Source organism: Bidens hawaiensis, unplaced genomic scaffold (genome assembly GCF_021521415.1).
Source record: "Bidens hawaiensis isolate Kalapana, Puna unplaced genomic scaffold, B.hawaiensis_p1.1 tig00004664_1, whole genome shotgun sequence".
NCBI lineage: Eukaryota > Viridiplantae > Streptophyta > Magnoliopsida > Asterales > Asteraceae > Bidens > Bidens hawaiensis.
The window spans coordinates 2,010,167-2,021,714 of record NW_027491285.1 but is presented as its reverse complement, the minus strand read 5'-3'; the positions used below and the strand labels follow the sequence as shown (position 1 = coordinate 2,021,714).

The following is an 11,548-nucleotide window of genomic DNA, read 5'->3' as shown; positions in this document are numbered from 1 at the left end:
GGGCCTGTGTGCATACTACGATGTGTTAGATTAATACACTTACCTTAAATGGTAAGTGTATATTAGATATATGTTTGCGTATGAATGTGAATGATTTGGATTGATTAACTAGTATGCACGTAGTTGCTATATTAGTTATGATTGAAAGAAGTAGAAAGGAAATGTAACAAAGGTAGAATTGTGTCGTATGTTAGAGGGCACCGGGCCCTAATAATAACCGAGGTACGTAGGGATTGGACCCTTATAATATCCAAGGTATGTAGGGACTGGACTCTTATAATATCCAAGGTATGTAGGGACATGACCCTTATAATATCCAAGGTATGTAGGGACCGGACCCTTATAATATCCGAGGTATGTAGACAGTATAAAGGATGAACATATTATCTGAGTATGTTTGAATGACAGACGAACAGGTAAGTATTAATACGTATCTTCGGACGCATATTAGTAAGTAAGTGAATGTCATGTATGTTAATTAACTTGAACTCACTTAGCATAGTTGACTTTTAGTATGCACGCAGGCAAGTAGAACGAGGCAAGTTGCTTGATGAGGACACGTGGAAATTAGAGGAAGACTGACATCGCTATGAAGAAGATTCACGTGTCATTTATGTTTTATGTTTAAGACCTATGTTATTTCTGTTTAGAACAAAGTATTTATGTTATGTATGAATGGTTGACTTTTATTTCCACGAAATGTATCAATTAACTTTGATTCTCCGAATTATGTGAATGAGTAAATCCAACCAGCATGAAAGTAGGGCACCCGGGCTCGGGGGCCTTACAATTTAAGTATGTATGGAAAACAATTGTAACGCATCACCTTTGGGCAAAAGTGAGACAATTATTATAGTTATGCACAAGCTAGTTTTGCTAGATAAAATGTAGCGCATCACCTTTTGGCAGAAGTGATACATTTATATCACGTTAGGCAAAACTAACAAAAGCTTTGTAGTAGTTAGACTTGAATGATAAGATAGACGTAGCACATCACATTTGGGCAGAAGTGATACATCAAAATTCACTCAAGTTATTGTTGAAACGTTATACGAACGTTTACGAGCTAAGAATCTAGTCGCAAATTGATACGTAAGATCATGTTCATTCAATACGTTAATGGAGATCAATACATTAAGCCTGGAGAGAATCTGGCAGCATAACGTTAGGTTACATAAATATGGCACAGATCTGTATGCTAACTAACTATGGAAGGCCTATTTATAGGCTAGGCTCATTCGTTAGAACTGTAGAAACGAATGAGACCTCTCATTCGTTAACAAGGTTAACGAATAAAGTCTTTCAATAGCCCATTCGCTAAACTGGCTTAGCGAATGGGTAATACATTAACGATTAAGCCGCCATTCGTTACACTATAGTAACGAATGGGCTCTTACATTAACGAATAGCCTAGTCTTTAACGAATCAGGCCTCATTCGCTAAACATCCTTAGCGAATGAGCCTTTATACATTAACTGTAAAGACTAAACTACCCCTATCCTATTCGAACAGCTGCGGACACCAAATCCGTGCACTTACAGACTCCTCCTTGTCCGTAGTTGTCGAATGCTTTTCAATACTTTAGCAACTATTGCATTAGTCTTCAATACTTTAGCGTCCAATACTTTAACGACGAATACGTTGAATTTGAATACATTAAAGTTGAATACTTTAACCATAAATACTTTATCTGCATATCATCAGCCGTACAGCCAACCTCCCCCTTGGCTGATGATTCTCGGGCTTGTGTGAACAGACAAAATATATCTCTTTGTAAGCAAACAAAAACTTGTAGCTATTCGTATCAGGTCTCCCCATCAAATAAGCATCTCCAGGTGATCATTCCGATCATCCAACTGGCATATGATATGTTTCGATCAAACAAATCAATTAGCAACAAGTCATCGGCTATCTGTCGCACCGGTAAAGTACAAATGTCTTTACGTTTAACCTCGTCACACATCTTCATGAACAACATGATCATTCCACATCTTTCACATCGGTCTTCACTCTCTCGATAACGTCTATCCCAAAATATAACTCTTTGAAGCTCTTCGGAAACCAATATGCCTGGATGCACTACTGCTTTGGGCATATGATTCAGAGTTCCAACCTTCGTTAATCAACATTGAACAATCACATTATTCAATCAGATGACAAGACTCGTATATTCCTCAACAAGATCAACCCATTCAAGAATTGTCCCCCTCAACAGAAGCAATCCGCCGAATACTCGTAGCCAACATTTTCAGGATCAAAGTCCCTCAGAAAGAAGTAATCGGACAGACACTCGTATCCCACATAGTCAGGTTTCAATCTCTAACAAACCAATCAGTAATCGAAGAACAAACACAGTCTTGAACTCGGTCAAGCATAGCTTTACAATCATGAATTACCACCCGAATTGCAATAATTTTGCAAGAAGCACATGCGAAGGTAGGAAGACATCAATCAAATAAACCCCTTGAAAGTTTTATCTCCCCCTTTTCTTGATAAATTCGGCAAGGTCTTGAACAATTCTTCGAAAATCTTCAATAAAATTCTCGATAACTTAATAGGTTACTCTCCCTAGGCCCCTCGATATGCGTGAAAAGTCGGCCGGAAAATATATCACCAAAATTTTCCAGAAGAGTATCCCGCATATTTAAAATATCCCGGAAAAATTTCGTTCAAGAAAATTTTCCGAAATTTTTTTTTTTTAAGAATCTCATTCGTTATCCTGGTCTGCATTCATTAGAACAGTATATACCGAATGGCACTCCTTATTCATTACCATTGAACGAATGAATTACATTCGTTCTAAATACCCAAATCTTCCACATTCGTTAAATCTTGAACGAATAGTAACGCATTCGTTAACACACATTCGTTATGGAACTGACGGATGTCAGAAAAAAAATAACGAATGAGTATTGATAGTTAATGAGTCCTCCGTAGCGAATAAGCACACATAACGAATGAAGCTCACATTCGTTAAAACTCCGTAATGAATGAGTACTTAAGTTAACGAATGAGTCCTTAAGTGGTTACTGTAGCCGGAAAACGGAATCTCGCTGAAAAAAACAGTTACAGCCACCGGAAAAACACGAATATTCATTGGAAAATTCATATCTTCATCAAATCTTCAAATTATCATCCCAAATCTTCAACGAATGCTCAGAAATACATTATAAACTTACTGAAATCCTCAATTTAATTCCAAATACACTTAACCGATGTTAATTTTAATTCTGAAACTTCAAAGCTTTTCCATGGTCATTAATGGCAGATTCAACAATATACCATAAATGACCATCAAAATCAACACGAAGTCTCGGATTTCATTAATGAAGATGAATCCATCATCAAATTTATCATTCGATCATTGTTTCATCAGAAATCCAATCATACATTATCTTAACACGAAGAACACAAACTGTTATACGTATCACGAGCAACCGCCGGCTCTGATACCACTTGAAAGAGCCGGTAGGATCTAGATCTTAAGATGACATCGATGAATTCGTTGAATACGTATATGATTAGGAAGGATTACGTTATGTGTGTGTTGAGAGTGAATTCGGGCAGAGTAACAAGATGGAAAACGGAATAATAGGAACTGTTACATTACAAATAGAATACGGGGGTATATATAGATGATGACCTCATTCGTTAAGATAGACTTAACGAATGGGTCATTCATTACATTAACCTAACGAATAAACAACTTATTCGTTAATACATTTACTAAACGAAAGGCCCTACATTAGTATGTCCCATTCGTTAATCTTGGATAACGAATGGAGCTTACATTAAACGAATGTGACACATCCGTTACGGGGTAACGAATGTGCCTTACAATTAGGCGAATGAGCATATTTACATTAACCCCCCTATAAACTAGAATTATTACATTAATAACCCAATAAAGACCGAGACACACAAAACATGTATCAATAGTTAAGCTTTTTATGTTTTGTAAAATTTTATAAGATTTAATTGTTTACAAAACATTTAATTAGGAACAGTTTATGGGAAAATTAGAGTTCTCGGGAAATTAGTTATCGAGACTTTTGAGTTCTTGGGAATTGTGAGTTCTCGAGAATTTTAGTGAACTCGACTTTTAGTGGGTTTTCGGGATTATGAGAGTTTTCGGGCTTTATAAGGTTTTCGGGATTTTGGTAAACCAGAAACTATTTTAGAATAAACCGAAATCTATTTTTAAATCTTTGACCCATAAATTATTTTATTCCATAAATTATTTTATCCCATAAATTATTTTTAAATCCCATAAAATAATTTATGATAAAGATGAAATTCAAATTTTAATGTATTATCTTGTTTCCTAATTTAAATGATTTAATTATAATTATCCAAGATTTTAAAATCTTTTATTGATTAAACTATATCATGTTTCAAAATATTTAAATAGATAAAAATCAATCAAAATTGGAAACAACATATTTTATTCCTACGATTCATCCAAAATAAGGACGATTATTCGAATTTTATGATGAACATGAAGAACAACTTTAAAGAATCTTTAGTCAGTTTTATCTGGAACCGAAATCATAAACATATTTTTAACAGATTTTGAGAATCTTAATGTTTATTAAATATGACTTTTAGCGATTTTAAACAATTTCACGTATTGTTTTCATAATAGAACATGAAAAAAGAAACCGAAAAAAATTAGGGTTTATCAAGTTTTAGTCCATGTCTTCTGATTCAATTCCATATTTAGGTAAAATATGAAGAACTGATTAACCAACATCTCTCTGATACCACATGTTGATCAATTCTTCATGAAAGTAATATAAAATATGATAAATATTAAACCTATGAACATGTTACAGTCGGGAGAGTAGTAACCGCATCAGAGAAGGATGTAGACAACATGATTGTCAGCTTGGTCGAGTTCCCCTTTAGGATGTATAGTTAAGGATGGTGTTAGGGTTCTTAAGAGGAACCCTATTTAAGAGAGATGAGGCACATAAAATTGTAATGTGTGTTTGGTTAGGTTTTGATGTTAATTTAGTCTCTCTATATATACATCCAAGGGGAAACCCTTTATTAGCTAGTAAAGGTAATATGGCCCATCAACAATTACCAAGCTAATATATAATAAGGTATAATTAATTATTTTAATTTATCTACATATACTAATAAAAGAAAATAATTTTTGACACATGGCATTCTGAGATTAATTCTCACTATCAAATTCCCGCCAAAATCATTTCTCTTCTATTGATGGAAAAAAATATATACTAGTTCTAAATATAGTATTGGTTATAAATTCAACATACCGTATTAATTGGTCAATCTCCATTGATTGAATTATTAATCCTATAAGTTATATTATAGACATACTTGATATAAAAATATATTAATATATATAAAAATTAAGTGTCATAAATATATTTTCTTTAAAATTTAAATGTATATAAAAGAGTTTATGTTTAAAGAGTACACTAACATTAAATTTTTGAGACATCTTCATATTGAAAGAAAACTATAATAATTTTGTTTACTTTTTACAAATATTCAATGTTTAATAAGTCTTAAAAATCATAGACAAATTTTCCAATTTTTTTATATTTAATATAAGACTATTGTGACAATTGAACAACATTGTTTATAAGGACATCATGAAAGCTGTTCAAAAAGAAAAATCTGGTGTCTTTTTTGCTTTATGGTTTAGGGTTTAGTGTTTAGGATGGGGAGTGAAAAACATTTTTGTGAAAGGCTTTAACCAAATTTAAGATCTAAAGGCCTCATTGTTTTAAATGGTGCTTCCGGTGACAGTGATTCATTATTGTATACGATGATAGAACAACTCATTCTTGATTTAAAATTCAAATACATTTAATGAAATAAAGTGACTATATTTATAATACATTTTTTACATAATATAAAGATACTTAATTATCTTTTATTTTATTTGTATTAAATTTTATATTGTAATTTATGCATTAACTTATACCGTGTAATACATGGGTTTCTAAAGCTAGTTATAATATAAATGATAATAATGCCTATATATATATATATATATATATATATATATATATATATATATAGCAAGGGTATGCAACTTAAAGAAGGAATTGGAGAGAGTCACCTAAAGTTGATTCAAGATTGAGTTAGATTCGGTAAGTCAACGCAATATACACAATAACATGTGCTGGTTTAGTGGAAGATGGTTGGGTTAGGAATTGGTGGAAGCCCTTTGGGCCGGGTTCCCTGTGTTTGACATGTAGGGGCTGGCCTGTTTAAGATATTTAAAAGCTCAAGTTCCTATTTCTAAACTTAATTTTCTTGGCACACACATTTGTAACGCAAAGCCTTGTTTTTCTTTTTGTTTTATGTATCTGCAACCTCTGAACAAAACCTTTTTAGCCCGTGGTATTCCTCAACTTTTTTATAGATCTGGTTTTATAATATATAAATTATGCATATGCATTGTTGTTGCTGCTGTGCACGAGAGAACATATATGCTGATGTCATTGATGGTGCACATGTGTATGTAAGTAAAACTCAAACATGCTATTACACAGCATAATTACATATGTGTGCGTGAAAACTCAAAATAACTATTTAATTTTAATTGTATACATATAGACATGTGCATATATGCAGAATAAATAACTAAATAAATAAATATGCATGTTTATGTACTTGAAAGATGAAAGAAGAACATTTTAACACATATATAATCTTTTGCTTTTCATTTATAGCTTTTAGTATTAAGTCACAAGTAGTGTAGATTGGATATTCAATTCACATTGGTGGGAAGTGCACAACCCAAAGAACCCAAAAGTACCCAAAAATAATCAATATATCACAATGTGCTGTCTCATATTTATCCAAAACTACATAATACTAGCCAAACCACTTGCATCGGTGTTCCAGGAATAAAACTCAAGCCGATTGTCCATATTTATTGCTTTTCATCAGCTTCTTCATCAATGCTAACCTGATTAGCGAACTCAAACCGCTTACTTGCTACGGTTGTTTTGAATGTACCCGAACAATACCCGCGGGTGCCCAATTTATGTTCTCATTTTAACCCTCTTCTTTATATAGTTATATAATTTTGTAAATGTATATATATAGTTATCAAAAGATACGAAGCCATAGCGTCTAACAAACTTTTAATGAGAGAAAGGTGATTATAAAAAATTAAGAGATAAGAATGGAACGTAATTACAGTAAGTATTTTATACACACACTTATGCTAGCCAATAAAAGACTTCGTTTGCTCTTTTTTGTTAGTGGATATCCAATTTTCACAAAGTAGACTGAGACAAAGAGATCAACACTGTCATCCTTAAGACGCACATGCACTTGTCCACAACCATTGACTTCTTGTTTCGATAAAGATCATGTCTTCCCAGCACTATAAATTAGCTCAAAACCATAATTAAATCCCAAAACATAACTTACAACGATAATCTATATATATGGATGATAGTGACAAGCATATAACTATATATATATGATTTTGTATTATAATTTTTTTGAAAGTTGCGTGTCCATTATAAGCTAGGATAAGCATAGAGAAATAGGAGCCTAAAGTCATTGCTTTATTTCAATCCAGTTATCCCTGGATTTGCATGATATTGGTGAAATCCCTTTGTTGATTAGCATGGTAATAACAGCGTCTCGTGAGTTTTCAGATAACGATTAATTAGGGACATTTTCATAAAAAAAAAAAAGAAAGTTTTTGATTCTATGACTCCCATGTTATCTATGCGTATACATATTGTAGACCACATTGATAGGCATAGAAAAATAAGAGTCTAAAGCCATTGCTTTACTTTACTCAGTAACCTATGGATTTGCATGATACTGGTGGAATCCCTTTATTGATTGCAAGGCAATAACAACGTCTCGTAAGTTTTCGGATAACGATTATCAGAAAATAATCCACAAGGTACTATGATAGTGACGAAATATTACAAAAGAAAATGCACCCTTTGAGCATGTTCTAAATGCTTTAAATACTCCCCTCCCCCAAAAAAAACAAGAGAACAAGTGGTTGCTCTCTTCTTTCCTTCACCAACATACTCACATGGTCATCTCTCTCTCTCATATATCTATATCTATTTACGTATTTGTGTCTCTTTGTGTGTATAAATAGACCCTAAAAAGCACATAAAGCCTCAACAAAAACAAAGTGCACCAAGTGTGAGCTCTTAAAATGGCTTTCAAGAAAACCTCAACAAAACTCTCACAAACCACAGTTTTAAAGCACATAGTTAAGAGGTGTTCAAGCTTGGCTAGGAAGCAACACCAGCACTACGAAGACGTCCCGAAAGGCCACTTTGTCGTCTACGTTGGTATGAGCCGCAGTCGATACATCGTCCCAATAACGTTCTTGTCACATCCTGAGTTTCAGATGCTCCTTCATCAAGCCGAGGAAGAGTTCGGGTTTGATCATGACATGATCACCATTCCTTGTGAAGAAAAGGTGTTTTTGTCACTGATTTCCATGCTTAGGTAGAAATACATCACATGAATGATGAATCCTACTCGTAGATATCGCAAAAACGGGTAGCTAGATCGATAATGTGAGGCAAAGATCGGGAAATGAAGTGAAGATGATGTAAAATCTAGAGATATTGAATTGCACATAAAGGTTTCTTTAGATAATCTAAAAGCTTAGAGTTTAAACTTTAAATTGTTTAATATTATGTTGATGGATGAGTTTATTAGCAGGTTTGTAAATCTAGTGAATTTATTTTGAAGAATAGATGATCAATATATAGTAGATAACTAGAATAAAGATATGCTAGGCAGATATTGTTTTGTCGTTATGTTTTGAATAAAAAATATTTGTTGTTTCAGAAAGAAGGGTTGTTTGCAAGGAATATTGCATCTGAATATTTATATCCATTTTCTTTTAAAAGAATATTATATTGAGGTTGAAGCACCGGTGTTATATGACCCCATAAAAAGAAAAGACTGATTTGTGACAGTTGGCTATATAATTCTGGATGATGAGATAGTAAGGGTATCTCTAACTCTTAACTTCTTTCAAACATTTATAAAACAAGCATAAGATTTCCACTTATTCATTATATAGAAACTCTCATTCTTTTTCAATGGTATTACGTTACATTCTCTTCAAAAGTGATTTTATTAACGCATTACCAATTACATTTTTTAATTTGTTGTTATTCATAACAATGAACTGTTATTTAACAAACTACAATTTTTAAGCTTGTTATTATAATATAAAAACTGAATATTACACTTAGGCTATATATAGTGGTTTTAAATGATTATCTAGTTAAAATACTATCTAGACGTCATGTAGGTAAAAATAAGTTTTCACTAGACTCCTTTTGTAATGATTTTAACTAAATGCATTTATTATTTAATCATATTTTTTTTTTCGTTTACTTATTTTATTATTAAATAAACATGATAATTTAAATAATAAAACCATATAATAAAAATACATGAATAGTGTTATAAATAATTAGCCATTTAAGTGACTCTCTACATGTATTTGTCATAGAGTGATGACTCTTAATATGTTTAACTCCTTTTTGTATTTAGTATTGTGTTAACGTGAGGAACCTACAAATAATGATATTGTACTCCATAATATGATATGAATAATAAAAAATTATTCCCTCATTCTATCTATTGCTAATAGTTTCATAACATGTTTTCATCACGATTTTTGAAGTTACCAAATAGTGAGCCTTTGATAAAGTTCCTATTGTCATTTATCTTTATCAAACTGTTAGTTTGTCTAAATTAACTATCAAGTAAAAATATATAAAAATCGTTAATGATCTACTGTTCAGATGTATTTTGTTTTATTTTTAATCATTTACAATTCATATCGTTGGATTAGCTAGTTTTATTCTTATATTCGGTCTCTCAAAGCAATCCACGTTGTAATCTATACGTTGTTGGAATAAACTGGGATATATTATTGTTTCCTATAAACGAAACTAATTGAATTAACCCAACACCTATTGAAGAGGTAGGTCCCAGCAGAGCCCAGTTGGACCCGCAAGACTCACCTAAAACAGGGACGTCTGCACAATGACCAACTGCTCCAGCAGGACCCACCATGCTCAAAGAACCTTACGCGCAGTACGCCAGCTGTACCCGCAGGGAAAACCTCCCAATGGTGAAGTACCCCGCCTGTTCCCGCAGATGCGGATACAAGCCATCAGGGAAGGCTACCCGCACTAACAGCAAGGCTACACGCACAAGGCGTTAACTACTTCAGTAGTCACATGAAGGAATGAGCAAGGCGGGAATACTCCCGCCCAAGTGAGCCAGTCCGTATGCTTCTGGAAGGTCTTTCGTACTATACCTACTAAGGTATGGGCGGAACAGACAAATTGACCAGAGCAGCCCATGAACCAATCACAGGGTGACAGCTCACCGACAACAATACGAGGAGGAGCACCCTCTAGTACTGTTTGTCACTATTAGCCGCTGCCTACTCACCAACCCTTACGAGGGGACGTGCGCAGCCTACAGTTGGTGGAACAGTGCGTAGCCGGCAGTAAAGGAACAGTATACAGCCGACCTTATTACTGTTGACCGTAACCTATCCACCAACCAGCATGGCCTGTGCATAGTCCACTGTTGGTAGAACAGGAATACTATTCAGCCGGCTGTACCTACTTGGAAACCTACCCTCGGCTATAAATACTCCAACACCTTGGAATGGTAAGGACATCATCTGATATCTCAATCTTATCTAGCAATCTCTTAATATACACTTATATTCAGAGCAATCTAGTCTGATTCTCACGCCGGAGGGTGGTCACAAGGAGGAACCCCCCCTTCTCAGTGACGAGCTTACGGTGTCTGTTTTGCAGGTCCCCTGAAGAACAACCTTCTCTGCTGGACCTCATCCGTGGGAAACATTACTTAACCCCCAGATTATCTAAAATGGATTTTCCCTAAAATATTATATACGTAGGGATAGCTTTAAATTTTATTGTTATATTTAAGTTCCACGTTGTGTATATATAGGCTATACTATAGCCCAATCATCATTGAAATATAGTACCCTTTTGTTTTTATCACAGAAGCTTTCTTTCTTTCTAATATTACATCACATAATACTACTAATAAGAAGATATGAACATGGTGCAATTTTGAGTATAATGATGCACTGTTAGAATGATGAATATATATATATATATATGCATATATATATATGCATATGTATTTTGTATTCAAATAAAATCTTTTCAAACAAATAATTAAAAAGAAACATAAAAGTATGATTAGAATGCTTATTAAAGTAAGAATACCATATCTTCATTGCATATAGTTGTTTTCTTTCAGTCTCTTTAACTATTACGATTGTAATCAATATTGTTGCAAGTTTGATATGAATTGGTATCTACATTGAGTGGCATATATTAATTCATGTGTTTTGATATTATAGTTTAACATTTAAAACCTAGCAAAGCTTGAAATTTTAGCTTTGGACATTACTGGAAAGAATTATTTGTCATGGGTGTTGAATACGGAATTACACCTAAATGCCAACAATCTTGGTGACACAATTAAAGAAGATAAT

General features: G+C 33.4%; 1 pseudogene; it reads left to right on the top strand.

The window, feature by feature from the left end:
- Nucleotides 1-8,169: 8,169 nt before the first annotated feature.
- LOC143627369 (auxin-responsive protein SAUR50 pseudogene) lies at nt 8,170-8,543 on the top strand (annotated as a pseudogene).
- The last annotated feature ends 3,005 nt before the right edge of the window (nt 8,544-11,548 follow it).